Source organism: Moschus berezovskii, chromosome X, assembly GCF_049115385.1.
Source record: "Moschus berezovskii isolate FMDL1 chromosome X, NW_MosBer_1.0, whole genome shotgun sequence".
NCBI lineage: Eukaryota > Metazoa > Chordata > Mammalia > Artiodactyla > Moschidae > Moschus > Moschus berezovskii.
Genome location: NC_142488.1, coordinates 84,738,818 through 84,755,627, shown reverse-complemented (window position 1 = coordinate 84,755,627; position 16,810 = coordinate 84,738,818). Strand labels below are relative to the sequence as shown.

At 40.2% G+C, this 16,810-nt stretch overlaps 1 pseudogene; it reads right to left on the bottom strand.

Annotated features, from left to right (window-relative positions):
* Positions 1 to 814: 814 nt before the first annotated feature.
* LOC148773364 (small ribosomal subunit protein eS25-like) lies at positions 815 to 10,804 on the bottom strand (annotated as a pseudogene).
* Between the last annotated feature and the right edge of the window lie 6,006 nt (positions 10,805 to 16,810).

Here is a 16,810-nt window from a genome sequence, read left to right as displayed (position 1 = left end):
ACTGAGGAGTTGAAAAGATAATGCCTTCCTAGCATGCCCATTCTGAGGGGAAGTGTGGGCTTCCCTGGAGGTTCAGATGGTAAAGAATTCGTCTACAATACAGGAGATGGAAGAGATGCAAGTTTGATCCCTGGGTCTGGTAAAACTCATGGAGAAGGAAATGGCAACCCACTCCAGTGTTCTTGCCTGGAGAATTCCATGGACAGAGGAGCCCAGTGGGTTATAGCCCATGAGACCACAAAAGAGTTGGACGTGACTGAGAGACTAACACTTTGACCAAAGAGGCTAGCAGGTAATTTGAGTGCCAAAGTTGCTTTTGCCTTGAAGACATTGGAGAGGTAAGGGTGATAGAATTCAAGGCCCAGAGCATACTCAGTGTAGATACTTCTACATGATACATTTACCTACATTAAGCTGGATGCCAAAGGGGTACACACTATCAAGATTAGGATAAATCAGAACTAATAGGTCACCTCCTGATCCTCCAACCCCACAGGCCCAGAGAGAAGGCTTCTGTGGACCTAAACAGAGCAGAAGAAGGGAAAGGAAGGGGGATTAAATACTCCTGAGAAGATCTGTACCCTAGGAATATATGGCAGATTTGTGCCCTAGGAATATATAGCATATATAGTTAAAGAAATTGGCTTGATGTGACCCGCAAATTGTAGAGCCACCAAAACACAGCCAGAATAAGGAAAGTACACTTATTACAAGCCTTGGAGAATCTCCACAAGCAATTGTTTTTGATTTAATAAAGTTAATATATAAATTTATTAATATTTAATAAAGTTAATGTATAGTTGGTGGGACCTGTTCATACATCATCACCAGCAGTCTAGGCATCTCCACTCTTGGTGTTTCTGCTGTAAGTAAGTTTGAGCTCTGTGCTTTGAAACCAGTTTTATTTAATATATTTTTATTTTTTTAAAATTTTTATTGGAGGCTAATTATTTTACGATATTATATCGGTTGGTTTTGCCATACATTGACAATAATCTGCCCCGGGTGTACATGAATTCCCCCTCCCGAAACCCCATCCCACCTAACTACTCCCCTTATCCTCCCTCTGGGTCATCCCCGCATGCCAGCCCCGAGCATCGTGTAAAATACATCGATCCTGAACTGGAGAGTCATTTCACATATGATAATATACATGATTCAATGCCATTCTCCCAAATCATCCCACCTTCACCCTCACCAACAGAGTCCCAAAGACTGTCCTATACATCTGTCTCTCTTTTGCTGTCTCGTATACAGGGTTATCATTTGCATCTTTCTAAATTCCATATATATGCGTTAGTATACTGTATTGGTGTTTTTCTTTCTGGCTTTCTTCACTCTGTATAATAGGCTCTAGTTTCATCCGCCTTATTAGAACTGATTCAAATGCATTCTTTTTTTTTGTAATTAATTTATTTTTTATTGGAGGCAAATTATTTTACAATATTATATTGGTTGGTTTTGCCATACATTGACATGAATTCACCCCGGGTTTACATAAGTTCCCCCTCCTGAACCCCCCTCCCACCTCCCTCCTCCCTTAATCCTCCCTCTGGGTCATCCCCGCATGCCAGCCCCGAGCATCCTATAATATGCATTGACCCTGAACTAGTGATTCATTTCACATATGACAACATACGTGTTTCAATGACATTCTCCCAAATCATCCCACCCTCACCCTCTCCCACAGAGTCCCAAAGACTGATCTATACATCTGTGTCTCTTTTGCTGTCTCGTATACAGGGTTATCATTTGCATCTTTCTAAATTCCATATATATATGTGATAGTATGCTGTATTGGTGTTTTTCTTTATGGATTACTTCACTCTGTATAATAGGCTCCAGTTTCATCCACCTCATTAGAACTGATTCAAATGTATTCTTTTTAATAGCTGAATAATACTCCATTGTGTATATGTACCAAAGCTTTCTTATCCATTCGTCTGCAGATGGACATCTAGGTTGCTTCCATGTCCTGGCTATTATAAACAGTGCTGCAATGAACATTGGAGTACATGTGTCTGTTTCAATTCTGGTTTCCTCGGTGTGTATGCCCAGGAGTGCGATTGCTGGGTCGTATGACAGTTCTATTTCCAGTTTTTTGAGGAATCTCTACTCTGTTCTCCATAGTGGCTAGACTAGTTTGCATTCCCACCAACAGTATAAGAGGGTTCCCTTCTCTCCACACCCTCTCCAGCATCTTTTGCATGTAGACTTTTGGGTAGCAGCCATTCTGACTGGTGTGAAATGGTATCTCATTGTGGTTTTGATTTGCATTTCTCTGATGATGAGTGATGTTCAGCATTTTTTCATGTGTTTGTTAGCCACCTGTTTGTCTTCTTTGGAGAAATGTCTGTTTAGTTCTTTGGACCATTTTTTGATTGGATCATTTATTTTTCTGGAATTGAGCTGCAGGAGCTGCTTGTATATTTTGGAGATTAATTCTTTATCAGTTTCTTCATTTGATATTATTTTCTCCCATTCTGCAGGCTGTCTTTTCACCTTGCTTATAGTTTCCTTTGCTGTGCAGAAGCTTTTGATTTTAATTAGGTCCCATTTGTTTATTTTTGCTTTTATTTCCAGTATTCTGGGAGGTAGGTCGTGGAGGATCATGCTGTGATTTATGTCAGAATGTGTTTTGCCTACACTCTCCTCTAGGAGTTTTATAGTTTCTGGTCTTATATTTAGCTCTCTAATTCATTTTGTGTTTATTTTGGTGTATGGTGTTAGGAGGAGAAGGCAATGGCAAGCCACTCCAGTACTCTTGCCTAGAAAATCCCATGGATGGAGGAGCCTGGTAGGCTGCAGTCCGTGGGGTCGCTAAGGGTCGGACACGACTGAGCGACTTCACTTTCACTTTTCACTTTCACACATTGGAGAGGGAAATGGCAACCCACTCCAGTGTTCTTGCCTGGAGAGTCCCAGGGACGGGGGAGAGTGGTGGGCTTCCGTCTGTGGGGTCACACAGAGTCGGACACGACTGAAGTGACTTAGCAGCAGCAGCATGGTGTTAGGAAGTGTTCTAGTTTCATACTTTTACAAGTGGCTAACCAGTTTTCCCAGCACCACTTGTAAAGAGACTGTCTTTCTCCACTTTATATTCTTGCCTCTTTTGTCAAAGATAAGGTGTCCATAGGTGCATGGATTTATCTCTGGGCTTTCTATTTTGTTCCATTGATCCATGTTTCTGTCTTTATGCCAGTACCATACTGTCTTGATGACTGTGGCTTTGTAGTAGAGCCTGAAGTCCGGCAGGTTAATTCCCCCAGTTCCATTCTTCTTCCTCAAGATTGCTTTGGTTTTTGAGTTGTTTTTTTTTTTTTTGTATTTCCATACAAATTGTGAGATTATTTGTTCTAGTTCTGTGAAAAATAACGCTGGTACCTTGAAAGGGATTGCATTGAATGTATAAATTACTTTGGTTAGTATACTCATTTTTACAATATTTATTCTTCCAATCCACAAACATGGTATATTTTTCCATCTATTAGTGTCCTCTTTGATTACGTTCACTAGTGTTTTATAGTTTTCTATGTACAAGTCTTTTGTTTCCTTAGATAGATATATTCTTAAGTATTTAATTCTTTTCGTTGCAACAGTGAATGGAATAGTTTCCTTAATTTCTCTTTCTATTTTCTCATTATTAGTGTATATAAATGCAAGTGATTTATGTGTGTTGATTTTACATCCTGCAACTTTACTGTATTCATTGATTGGCTCTAGTAGTTTTCTGGTAGAGACTTTAGGGTTTTCTTTGTAGAGGATCATGCCATCAGCGAACAGTGAAAGTTTTATATTTTCTTTTCCAATTTGGATTCATTTTATGTCTTTTTCTGCTCTGATTTCTGTGGCCCAAACTTGCAGAACTATGTTGAATAGTAGTGGAGAGAGTGGACACCCTTGTTTTGTTCCTGACTTAAGGGGAAATGCTTTCAGCTTTTCACCGTTGAGGATAATGTGTGATGTGGACTTGTCATCAGTTCAGTTCAGTTCAGACACTCAGTCGTGTCCGACTCCCCTCTACCCCATGAATCACAGCACGGCAGGCCTCCCTGTCCATCACCAACTCCCAGAGTCCACTCAAACTCATGTCCACAGAGTCGGTGATGCCATCCAGCTATCTCATTCTCAGTCATCCCCTTCTCCTCCCGCCCCCAACCTTTCCCAGCATCAGTGTCTTTTCCAGTGAGACAACTCGTCCCACGAGGTGGCCAAAGTATTTCAGTTTCAGCTTTAGCACCAGTCCTTCCAATGAACACCCAGGACTGATCTCCTTAAGAATGGACTGGTTGGATATCCTTGCAGTCCAAGGGACTCTCGAGTCTTCTCCAACACCAGAGTTCAAAAGCATCAATTCTTCGGCGATCAGCTTTCTTCACAGTCCAACTCTCACATCCATACATGACCTCTGGAAAAACCATAGCCTTGACTAGACGGACCTTGGTTGGCAAAGTAATGTCTCTGCTTTTTAATATACTATCAAGGTTGGTCATAACTTTACTTCCAAGGAATAAGCGTCTTTTAATTTCTTGTCTGCAAATTGCATGTGCAGTGATTTTGGAGCCCAAAAAAATGAAGTCTGATACTGTTTCCACTGTTTTTCCATCTATTTCCCATGAAGTGATGGGACCAGATGCCATGAGCTTTGTTTTCTGAATGTTGAGCTTCAAGCCAACATTTTCACTCTCCTCTTTCACTTTCATCACGAAGCTTTTTAGTTCCTCTTCACTTTCTGCCATAAAGGTAGTGTCATCTGCATATCTGAGGTTATTGATATTTCACCCAACAGTGTTGATTCCAGCTTGTGCTTCTTCCACCCCATCGTTCCTCATGATGTACTCTGCATATAAGTTAAACAAGCAAGGTGACAATATACAGCCTTGACGTACTCCTTTTCCTATTTGGAACCAGTCTGTTGTTCCATGTCCAGTTCTGACTGTTGCTTCCTGACCTGCATACAGGTTTCTCAAGAGGCAGGTCAGGTGGTCTGGTATTCCCATCTCTTTTAGAATGTTCCACAGTTTGTTGTGATCCACAGAGTCAAATGTTTTGGCCTAGTCAATGAAGCAGAAATAGATGTTTTTCTGGAACTCTCTTGCTTTCTCCATGATCCAGCGGATGTTGGCAATTTGATTTCTGGTGCCTCTGCCTTTTCTAAAACCTCCTTGGACATCTGGGAGTTCATGGGTCACATATTGCTGAAGCCTGGCTTGGAGAATTTTGAGCATGACTTTACTAGCATGTGAGATGAGTGCAATTGTGCGGTAGTTTGAGCATTCTTTGGCATTGCCTTTCTTTGGGATTGGAATGAAGACTGACCTTTTCCAGTCCTGTGGCCACTGCTGAGTTTTCCAAATTTGCTGGCATATTGAGTGCAACATTTTCACAGCATCATCTTTCAAGATTTGAAATAGCTCAACTGGAATTCCATCACTTCCACTAGCTTTGTTCGTAGTGATGCTTTCTAAGGCCCACTTGACTTCACATTCCAAGATGTCTGGCTCTAGGTCAGTGATCACGTTATGGTGACAATCTTGGTCTTGGAGATCTTTTTTGTACAGTTCTTCTGTGTATTCTTGCCACCTCTTCTTAATATCTTCTGCTTCTGTTAGGTCCATACCATTTCTGTCCCTTATCGAGCCCATCTTTGTATGAAATGTTCCCTTGGATTTGTCATATATTGCTTGTATTATGCTGAGATATGTCCCTTCTATTCGCACTTTCTGGCGGGTTTTTATCATAAATGGATGTTGAATTTTGTCGAAGGCTTTCTCTGCATCTATTGGGATAATCATATGTTTTTTAATTTTCAGTTTGTTAATGTGGTGTATTACGTTGATTGATTTGCAGATATTGAAGAATCTTTGCATTCCTGGGATAAAACCCACTTGGTCATGATGTATGATCTTCTTAATGTGTTGTTGGATTCTGATTGCTAGAATTTTGTTAACGATTTTTGCATCTATGTTCATCAGTGATATTGGCCTGTAGTTTCCTTTTCTTGTGGAATCTTTACCAGGTTTTGGGATTAAGGCGACGGTGGCCTCATAGAATGAGTTTGGAAGTTTCCCTTCCTCAGCAATTTTCTGGAAAAGTTTGAGTAGAATAGGTGTTAGCTCTTCTCTACATTTTTGGTAGAATTCATCTGTGAAGCTGTGTGGACGTGGGCTTTTGTTTGCTGGAAGAAATCTGATTACAGCCTCTACTTCCGTGCTTGTGATGTGTCTGTTCAGATTTTCTATTTCTTCCTGGTTCAGTTTTGGAAAGTTGTACCATTCTAGGAATTTGTCCATTTCTTCCAGGTTATTCATTTTATTGCCATAAAATTGCTGATAGTATTCTCTAATAATCGTTTGTATTTCTGTGTTGTCACTTGTGTTCACTCCATTTTCATTTCTAATTTTATTGACTTGGTTCTTCTCCCTTTGTTTCTTGATGAGTCTGGCTAGTGGTTTGTCAATTTTATTTACCTTCTCAAAGAACCAGCTTTTGGCTTTGTTGATTTTTGCTATGGTCTCTTTTGTTTCTTTTGCATTTATCTCTGTCCTAATTTTTACGATTTCTTTCCTTCTACTAACCCTGGGATTCTTCATTTCTTCCTTTTCTAGTTTCTTTAGATAGAGATTTAAGTTATTTAGTTGACTTTTTTCTTGTTTATTTAGTTGTGCCTGTATTGCTATGAACTTCCCCCTTAGCACTGCTTTTACAGTGTCCCAGAGGTTTTCGGTTGTTTTGTTTTCATTCATTTATATGCATATTTTGATTTCTCTTTTGATTTCTTCTATGATTTGTTCATTATTCAGCAGTGTGTGTTCAGCCTCCATATGTTGGAATTTTTAATGGTTTTTCTCCCATAATTGAGATTTAATCTTACTGCATTGTGTTTAGAAAAGATTCTTGGAATGTTTTAAATTTTTTTGAATTTATCAAGGCTAGATTTATGGCCCAGGATGTGATCTGTCCTGGAAGATGTTTGGTGTGCACTTGAGAAAAAGGTGAAATTCATTGTTTTGGGGTGAAATGTCCTATAGAGATCTATTAGGTCTAACTGGTCTATCATTTAAAGTTTGTGTTTCCTTGTTAATTTTCTGTTTAGTTGATCTATCCATAGATGTCAGTGGGATATTAAAATTTCCCACTATTATTGCATTGTTGTTAATTTCCCCTTTCATCCTTGTTAGTAATTGTCTTATATATTGCGGTGCTCCTATGTTGGGTGCATAAATATTTATAATTGTTATATGTTCTCTGATGCTAGGAGGGATTGGGGGTGGGAAGAGACGGGGACGACAGAGAATGAGATGGCTGGATGGCATCACCGACTCGATGGACATGAGTTTGAGTGTACTCTGGTAGTTGGTGATGGACAGGGAAGCCTGGCGTGCTGTGATTCATGGGGTCACAAAGAGTCGGACACGACTGAGTGACTGAACTGAACTGAACTTCTTGGATTGATCCTTTGATCGTTATGTAGTTTTCTTCTTGGTCTCTTTTCACAGCCTTTGTTTTAAAGTCTATTTCATCTGATATGAGTTTTGCTACTCCTGCTTTCTTTTGGTCTCTATTTGCATGGAATATGTTTTTCTAGCCCTTCACTTTCAGTCTGTATGTGTCCCTCATTTTGAAGTGGGTCTCTTGTAGACAACATATATGGGAGTCTTGTTTTTGTATCCATTCAGCCAGCCTTTGTCTTTTGGTTGGGGCATTCAACCCATTTACGTTTAAGGTAATTATTGATAAGTATGATCCCGTTGTCATTTTCTTGATAGTTTTGGGTTCGAGTTTATAAACCTTTTCTGTGTTTCCTGTCTACAGAAGATCCTTTAGCATTTGTTGGAGAGCTGGTTTGGTGATGCTGAATTCTCTCAGCTTTTGCTTGTCTGTAAAGCTTTCGATTTCTCTTTCATATTTGAATGAGATCCTTGCTGGGTGAAGTAATCTGGGTTGTAGGTTATTTTCTTTCATCACTTTAAGTATGTCTTGCCATTCCCTCCTGGCCTGAAGAGTTTCTGTTGAAAGATCAACTGCTATCCTTATGGGAATCCCCTTGTGTGTTATTTGTGGCTTTTCCCTTGCTTCTTCTAATATTTGTTCTTTGTGTTTGATCTTTGTTAATTTGACGAATATGTTTCTTGGAGTATTTCGCCTTGGGTTTATCCTGTTGGGGACTCTGGGTTTCTTGGACTTGGGTGATTATTTCTTTCCCCATTTTAGGGAAGTTTTCAACTATTATCTCCTCAAGTATTCTCTTATGGTCTTTGTTTTTGTCTTCTTTTGGGACGCCTATGATTCGAATGTTGGAGCGTTTAACATTGTCCCAGATGTCTCTAATATTTTCCTCATTTCTTTTAATTAGTTTTTCTTTTTTCCTCTCTGTTTCATTTATTTCTACAATTTTATCTTCTAGCTAGCTCATCCTGTCTTTTGCCCCTGTTATTCTACTGTTTCTTCCCTCCAGAGTATTTCTGATCTCATCTATTACTTTATTCATTGTATATTGACTCTTTTGTTATTTCCTGTAAGTCCTTATTAAACCTTTCTTGTATCTTCTCAATCCTTTTCTCAAGGTTATTTATCTGTACCTCCGTTTTGCTTTCAAGATTTTGAATCATTTTCACCATCATAATTAGAAATTCTTTATCAGGTAGATTCCCTATATCTTCCTCTTTTGTTTGTGTTGGTGGGCATTGATCTTGTTCCTTTACTTGCTGAGTATTTCTCTGCCTCTTCATCTTGCTTATATTGCTTTTCTTGGGGTGGCCTTTCCCTCTTCTGGCAGTTTGTGGAGTTCTCTTTATTATGTAGTTTCCTCGCTGTGTGTGGGGTTGGATGTGTGACTTGTCAAGGTTCCCTGATTAGGGAAGCTTGTGTCGGTGTTCTGGTGGGTGGAGCTGTATTTCTTCTCTCTGGAGTGCAATGAAGTGTCCAGTAATGAGTTATGAGATGTCAGTGGGTTTGGAGTGACTTTGGGCACCCTGTATATTGAAGCTCAGGGCTATTTTCCTGTATTGCTGGAGAATTTGTGTGGTATGTCTTGCTCTGGAACTTGTTGACCCTTGGGTGGTGCTTGGTTGTAGTGTAGGTACGGATGCGTTTGATGAGCTCCTATTGATTAATGTACCCTGGAGTCAGGAGTTCTCTGGTGTTCTCAGGATTTGGGCTTAAGCCTCTTGCCTCTGGTTTTCGGTCTTATTCGTGGAGTAGTCTCTAGACTTCTCTATCTGTCATTTCCAAGTTGGTTCCCTCTGTTTTAGCTTCTGTTTGCTGGTCTCTTCAGTGTCCAATTTCTGCCCTGATACTAGGGGACTGGTGGACACTTTTTAAGGCTCAATTGTTCAGTCCTGTTCTGGGAAGGGAGGAACGCTGCAGACAAATATCTCTGGCGTCTGTTGGGGCGTGCTCACAGTGTCTCGGCCACACTGGGTTTGACCCCGCTCACAGCGGGTGTGTTGTCCCAGTCTACACTGCACAGGCTGTAGTTTGCTCTGCCGGGAAGTGTCCGAGGCCAGGGCTGGGTTGTATGCACTTCCCAGTTCTGAGTGGCTCAAGTTCAGTTTCTCGGGTACAACACAAAGACGCAGACTTGGTTGGGCCTGCGTTTTGTTCCTTCCCCTGTCCGAGCAGCTCAGGTGACCAGGTGTTTTGTGAGCATGGTTGCTGTGACTTATCGCCTCTCCAGTCCCTGCCGCTCGGTTTTCTGGGTGTACAACCGGTGCACATTCTCAGGTGGATATCAACTGGCCCGAGCCCAAGAAGTCTTGATTAGCAACAACCCTGCCTGCAGTTTGTATCAGATGCTTTTCTGGGGCCGCGGTTGCCTCCTCCGGCTCTGGCTGCCCTCCCTTGCCTGTCTTGACAGGGGATGGGGTATGGGCCGACCGCAGCCAGCTCGGTCTGCTCAGCACTTTGTTCTGTGAGCGGGGCTGGCGGTGTCTTAGGTTAGAGCTGTCCGCCTTTTCTTGGGAAGCTATCCCAGTCTGCTTTGCTATCCCTAGATAGTCTCTTAGATTGTTCTTGCGGCATTCAAGCCCAGTCCTCTCTCTAAGCAGTTCAGCCGGCTCCTCCCTGCCCAGCCCCCCGCTTGCTAAAGGCAAATGCGGGCCTCTGGGCTGCTTCTCCACTGGGAGTTACTGTTTGGCGGGTAATCTGTGGGTTTTAATTATTTCTTCCTTTTTCCTGCTGGTTATGTGGCCCTCTGAAGTTCCAAGGCTCGCCACAGATTTGACAGTGAGAGTGTTTCCTGGTGTTTGGAAACTTCTCTCTTTTTAAAGCCTCCCTTCCCGGGATGGAGCTCCATCCTTAGCTCTTTTGTCTCTCTTTCTTTTATGCTTTTTCCTACCTCCTTTCGAAGACAATGGGCTGCTTTTCTGGGTGCCTGATGTCCTCTGCCAGCATTCAGAAGTTGTTTTGTGGACTTTACTCTGCGTTCAAATTTTCTTTTGATGAATTTGTGGGGGAGAGAGTGGTCTCGCCGTCCTATTCCTCCGCCATCTTGTTCCTTCCCCTCTGAAATCAGTTTTAAAAGTCCTTTACTAAGGAGCTTCAGAAGGGCTGCCCTGGCCAAGGAACTACAAATCTTGTTTCTCAGAGACCACAGCTGCAGTTTTAAGCTTGCAGTTGGGAACTTCCTTATAGAGTTTGTCGTATGTTGCTCTGCCAAACAAATTGAGGTTATTGAGCTGATCCCAAAATTTGCCTTTGGACCACCTCTTCTTTTTGGTCTGCCAAGTTTGTTCCCTGGGTCTCTGTCTTTCTTAGCTAGCTTTCTGGCATCTTTATTCTTCTTGTCATCCTTGAGTGGCATAGTGAAGCTCAGAGAGTGCTGCTGCTACTACTGCTGCCTTGCTAAGACATTGGACCCAAAGTCCACATATTTTTAAGGGCGATAACTGGTAAAACAGTTTAGATAATCAGACGCATAGGAAATTTTTGAAAAAAGAGACATAGACAACATAAATTATAATAATTGGTAATTTTAATGAACATTATGACAAAATCAGACTAATTCATTATGGGGTCCTCTCTCTGAATGCACAAATTGTGTTATGTAAATATCATGACCACTATCTCTACATTCCTCAATATAAGTAACAAATAAATTAACATTCAGAAAACAAAGATCATGGCATCTGGTCCCATCACTTCATGGGAAATAGATGGGGAAACAGTGGAAACAGTGTCAGACTTTATTTTTTTGGGCTCCAAAATCACTGCAGATGCTGACTGCAGCCATGAAATTAAAAGACGCTTACTCCTTGGAAGGAAAGTTATGACCAACCTAGACAGCATATTAAAAAGCAGAGACATTACTTTGCCAACCAAGGTCCGTCTAGTCAAGGCTATGGTTTTTCCTGCGGTCATGTATGGATGTGAGAGTTGGACTGTGAAGAAAGCTCATCACCGAAGAACTGATGCTTTTGAACTGTGGTGCTGGAGAAGACTCTTGAGAGTCCCTTGGACTGCAAGGAGATCCAACCAGTCCATTCTAAAGGAGATCAGTCCTGGGTGTTCATTGGAAGGACTGATGCTAAAGCTGAAACTGCAATACTTTGGCCACCTCATGTGACGAGTTGACTCACTGGAAAAGAGTCTGATGCTAGGAGGGATTGGGGGTGGGAGGAGACGGGGACGACAGAGAATGAGATGGCTGCATGGCATCACCGACTCGATGGACATGAGTTTGAGTGAACTCCGGGAGTTGGTGATGGACAGGGAGGCCTGGCGTGCTGTGATGCATGGGGTCGCAAAGAGTCGGACATGGCTGAGCGACTGAACTGAACTGAACTGAATAATTAAATATCACAGAATTAATTGCATGTTGTATGATTTTTAGTGGAGTGTTGAATATTAGTTATCATCATTCCTTTGTTTAATTATATGGAACAATGATCTGCTTTATTACAAAATCTGATATTTCTAAACAGACATCATTGATTAATATATAAACAGATATTTCCAGTAATAGTCATACAAAATCATTTTCTGAATTGTCTTTTCACTCCATAATATTCAGAGAATAGTAAAAGATAATTCTATTTTCCATTTTTTTAACTTCAATGTAGATGGAATAGAAAACAAAATCAACCAAGGGACAATAGTGAAACTTTCACTCAAATCCAAAGTGGTTACTATAGTAACTTAAAATTGAAACATTATAATAAAAGTAGAATGAAAAGATAATTTCACATGCTATATTAATCTTTTGAAATATAGAGAGGGAGTTGCTGTTTGATATTTGAAAGAGACTAGATCGCTGTTGAAGCTTCTAAGAAGACTGATTTTGTCTTGTCTGCTTTCTTTTTTATATTAATGTAAAAAACTCTGACTAAAGGTATTAACTTTCAGAGAATGGAATTGTTAGTTTTGCTCACATTAATCTCTCTAAGACTGATGACAATAACTTTCTATGAGTAACTCATAATTATTCATGGGAATTGAGGGCAGAATGAGTGAAAAAGTGTTTTACACATGACCTAAAAGATCAAATTTTTGATGTTTCTTTTCTATTTTCTCCATCATCAAGATAGAGATATGGACACAGATGCGGGTATAACACAAAAGATTTAACTAAAGAGGGAAGGAGTTGGGATGAGTATGGAACTGCATTCAGCAGGCCCCATATTGAAACCAACTGAATTTGTACTGTATTGAGGTCACTTTAAAGTTAGTGCTAGCACAACTTCCTGGTTTGGAAACTAGAGATAAAGTAATTATCTACATATGAAAGAATTCTATTCTGAGAGCACATTTGTAAGTTTTATTTGTTCATAAGTCCAACAGAGTAAGCCTAGGTACCCAACTAACACAGTCAGTTATATAGTACTGTACTGTAATAGGTTTATAAAACTTTTCACACAAATAATATATAAAAAACAAACACAAAAATAAAAAAAATTAATCTTACAGTACAGAACCTTGAAAAGTACAGTAGTGCAGTACAACACACACATATACACACAGGAATACTAGTCAGCCATAAAAAAGAATGAAATAATGCCATTTTCAGCAACATGGATGTAAATAAAGATTATCATACTAAGTCAGTCAGAAAGAGAAAGACAAATACCATATATCACTTATATATGAAATCTAAAATATGCCACAAATGAACCTATCTATAAAACAGAAACAGACTCACAGGTATAGAGAACAGACTTGTGGTTGCCAAGTGGGGTGGTGGCAAAGGGAAGGATTGGGAGTTTAGGGTTAGCAGATGAAAGCTATTATATATAGAATGGATAAACAACAAAGTCCTACTGTATAGCACAGGGAACTATACTGAATATCCTGTGAGAAACCATAATGGAAAAGAATATTTTAAAAATTATATATAAATGTGTATAACTGAGTCACTTTGCTCTACAGCAGAGATTGGCACAATGTTGTAAATCAACTATTGTGCTCAGTCACTTCAGTCACGTCTGACTCTTTGGGACCCTATGGAGTGTAACCCACCAAACTCTGTCCGTAAGATTCTCCAGGCAAGAATATTGGAGTGGGTTTCCATGCCCCTCTCCAGGGGATCTTTTCGATCTAGAGCTTGAGCTCACATCTCCTGCATCTCCTGCATTGCAGGCAGATTCTCTACCCATTGAACCACCATCAAAGTTAAAAAAAGAAAAGGGGTTATGAGGAAACTGAGAATAAATAACTTTGATGAAAAGAGAAACATCAAAAATTAGTGCCTCTGACTTCCATAAACAAGGATAAGTTGCTCTCTTCTTAATACACATTCAATCTTCTTGTCTGCTTGCCTTCCTTCCTTCCTTTCTCCTTCCTTCCCTTCTTCTTCATCTTCCTTTCTACTTTTCTTCTCTCTTCCTTCTGTAAATGTTCACTGAGCAGCTCTATATTCCAGGCCCTGTGCTGTTCATGGGGAATATACTACTGAATAATACTGATGTAATCCTGTCTTCACCTCACTTACAGTCCAGTCTAGTGGGAGATACAGACAATAAGCAATTACATGGATAATTATTTAATTACAATGAGATTTGGGTGTCAACTGAAAAATAAAAGATACAACATGAGAGCTGTGAGTTTGGTTTTATTTGGGGTTTGCTTTCCTGGTGGCTCAGATGGTTAAGCGTCTTCCTACAATGTGGGAGACCCGGGTTCAATCCCTGGGTCGGGAAGATCTCCTGGAGAAGGAGATGGCAACCCACTCCAGTACTCTTGCCTAGAAAATCTCATGGACGGAGGAACCTGGTAGGCTACAGTCCATGGGGTCGCAAAGAGTCGGACATGACTGAGCGACTTCACTTCACTTTCACTTTAGCCCAGGAGACAGACTCTCAGATAGCTCTGAGGAACTGCTTTGAAGAGGTAGAAGGAGAGGTCAGTATATAAGAGATTTTGGAGAAGCGGATACATGTGATCAAGCACACATATCTTGGTAGAAGTTTGGTGCTAATCACAAGGAGTAGATGTGTTAGAGCTTTCCTAAGTATGAGAAGATGAAAGAAATATGTTTCATAAAATTTTCTCCTGAAAATATGTGTGAAGTCCTTTTATGCCAGTTTTTCACAAAGCACAGAGCGCTTCTTCCCTGATTTCCACCCTGAACTACTTTTAGGGGGTATTGAAGATCAATGACTGCAGTGGCTCGTGATTTCATTCTTGTAGAACCAGATGGGGAGTGACATTCTTTAGCATGAAAGGGTTAAAATTTAAAAGTACAGTGGGGCAGTGAGAGCGTATGACTGGAAGAAAACCTCATCTGAGGAGATAGTTAAGGTTTTTGTGAGGAAATTATATTCATATTGATTACTGTAAGGTGCATAGGATTTAACCAGCAGGTGAATGTAGGGGAAAAACAATGCAGGAAGAGGAAATAAGAGCAAGGGACTGAGATTTAAAGGAACTTAGTGTATTTGAAATAAAGAGAAAAACAGTGAGGCAGGAACATAGTGACCAGGATGAGATTAGAAAGGTAAGCAAAGGTCATGAAAACTATAGTATGGTGGTTGTTTGTTTGATACTAACATTCCTTTATTTTTCTTAAATTTTTATATTGGAGTATAGTTGATTTGGCTTCCCAGGTGATGCTAGACGTAAAGAACCTGCCTGCCAATTCAGGAGATGTAAGAGACATGAGTTTGATACCTGGGTTGGGAAGATCCCCTGGAAGAGGGAATGGCAACTCACTCCAATATTCTTGCCTGGAGAATCCCATGGACAGAGGAGCCTGACAGGCTATGGTCCTTACGGTCAGAAAGAGCCAGACACAAATGAAGAAATTTAGGATGCATGCAGAGTTGATTAATAATGTGTTAGTCCCAGATGTTGTGTTAGTTTTAGATTTCAAATGATTTGGTTATACATATACATGTATCTATTCTTTTTCAAATTCTTTTCCAATTTAAGTTATTATAATATATTGGGCAGAGTTCCTTGTGGCACAGGATGGTGTTTGAATGCTTTTGTTTGCCATGTTCTGTTGCAATTATTTACATAAATGATCATGTAAACTTTTTCCCTTTTCATTTTTGTATCCTTGATATCAAGTATAGTGCCAGGTGTAATGTAAGTGCTCCATAAATGCTTGTTGAATTAGTGAAACAATTCACTAATGACTGGAAGACTGGAAGAGCACAATCATTACAGAAAAAAGGATAAGATCGTATATGGTTATCATTTTTCTTACTGTATCTGTCAAGCCATATTTATTTAAATAATAGGCAGATTTTGCCCTATAAGCAAAGATGTTGTCAAATTCATTTGTGTGACTGATATATGATGAGGCCAAAAAACCTCCAAATGTCAGAGTCTGGAGCAGAGAACAGTTTATTGCATGGCCAAGCAACAGAATGGGTGACTTGTACTCAAAAGGCCCCAATTTCCCAATGGCTTTTATAGGAAAAGTTTTATAGGCAAAATCTGGGGAGGAGGACTGTAGGGGGTGTGATTTTCCTCTGATTGGTTGATGGGGAGGTAACAGGGTGGTGTTCCAGGAATCCCAATTATCAGCCTTCTGGTTCCAACCAGCCTGGGGCCCATGACTTATGCTCAGCCTGCAGTTACCATCCTCCACCTGGGTGGGGGCCTTAGTTCCTGTAGAAGAACTCAGAAGATATGTATCAGATAATTATGCACATCCCCCAGGAGGGTACAGGACCCTGCTCCATTGCTGCACTATTTTTATTTCTTATTGCATTCCCTCACTTCTCTAATTATAACTGCCATTTGGAACTCAGGGAAGGTCTAGGATGTTGAAAGCCTTTTTCCCATAAACAATGATTGGGGAACATAAAAATACTTTTGTACATGGAGGGCTCACATTGTCCTGCTCGTTTTCAAAGAGACTGAGAGGGGTTGGTCAGTGAAACAATGACTTGTTGAACAAAACTAAGAGGAAACTTTTTTTTTTTAAATGCTGTGTGTGAGGGGAAATAATTTCTCCTCCACCCTTCTTGGTTCTTGGTTGAGACACCCCTGTTAAAAAAAAAAAAAAGACAGATTAACAGGAGAAAAACCAACAGGAGTCTAATAACAGGTATACTTCCTGTATACATATGATAGACCAGGAAAACTGAGTGACTCCCCCAAATGACCAAAGCTATCACCTTAAATGCCATCTTCAGCTAAAGGAAAAGAAGATGTTGGGGGTGGTGAGTCAGTTATGGGAGGTGACCAGGAAAAGCACAGTAAACAAGGATAAAGTTGTTATGAAGATTTAAGGCCTTGCCTTCTCCATTGATGAATTTTTAGGGGTTTAATCATCCTTCTTTTTCTGGTGCAGAAAGGGAGATACCCTTGCAAAAGATTTCTATTATAAATGTAAACTTCCCTTACAAAAGAGTAACTTATA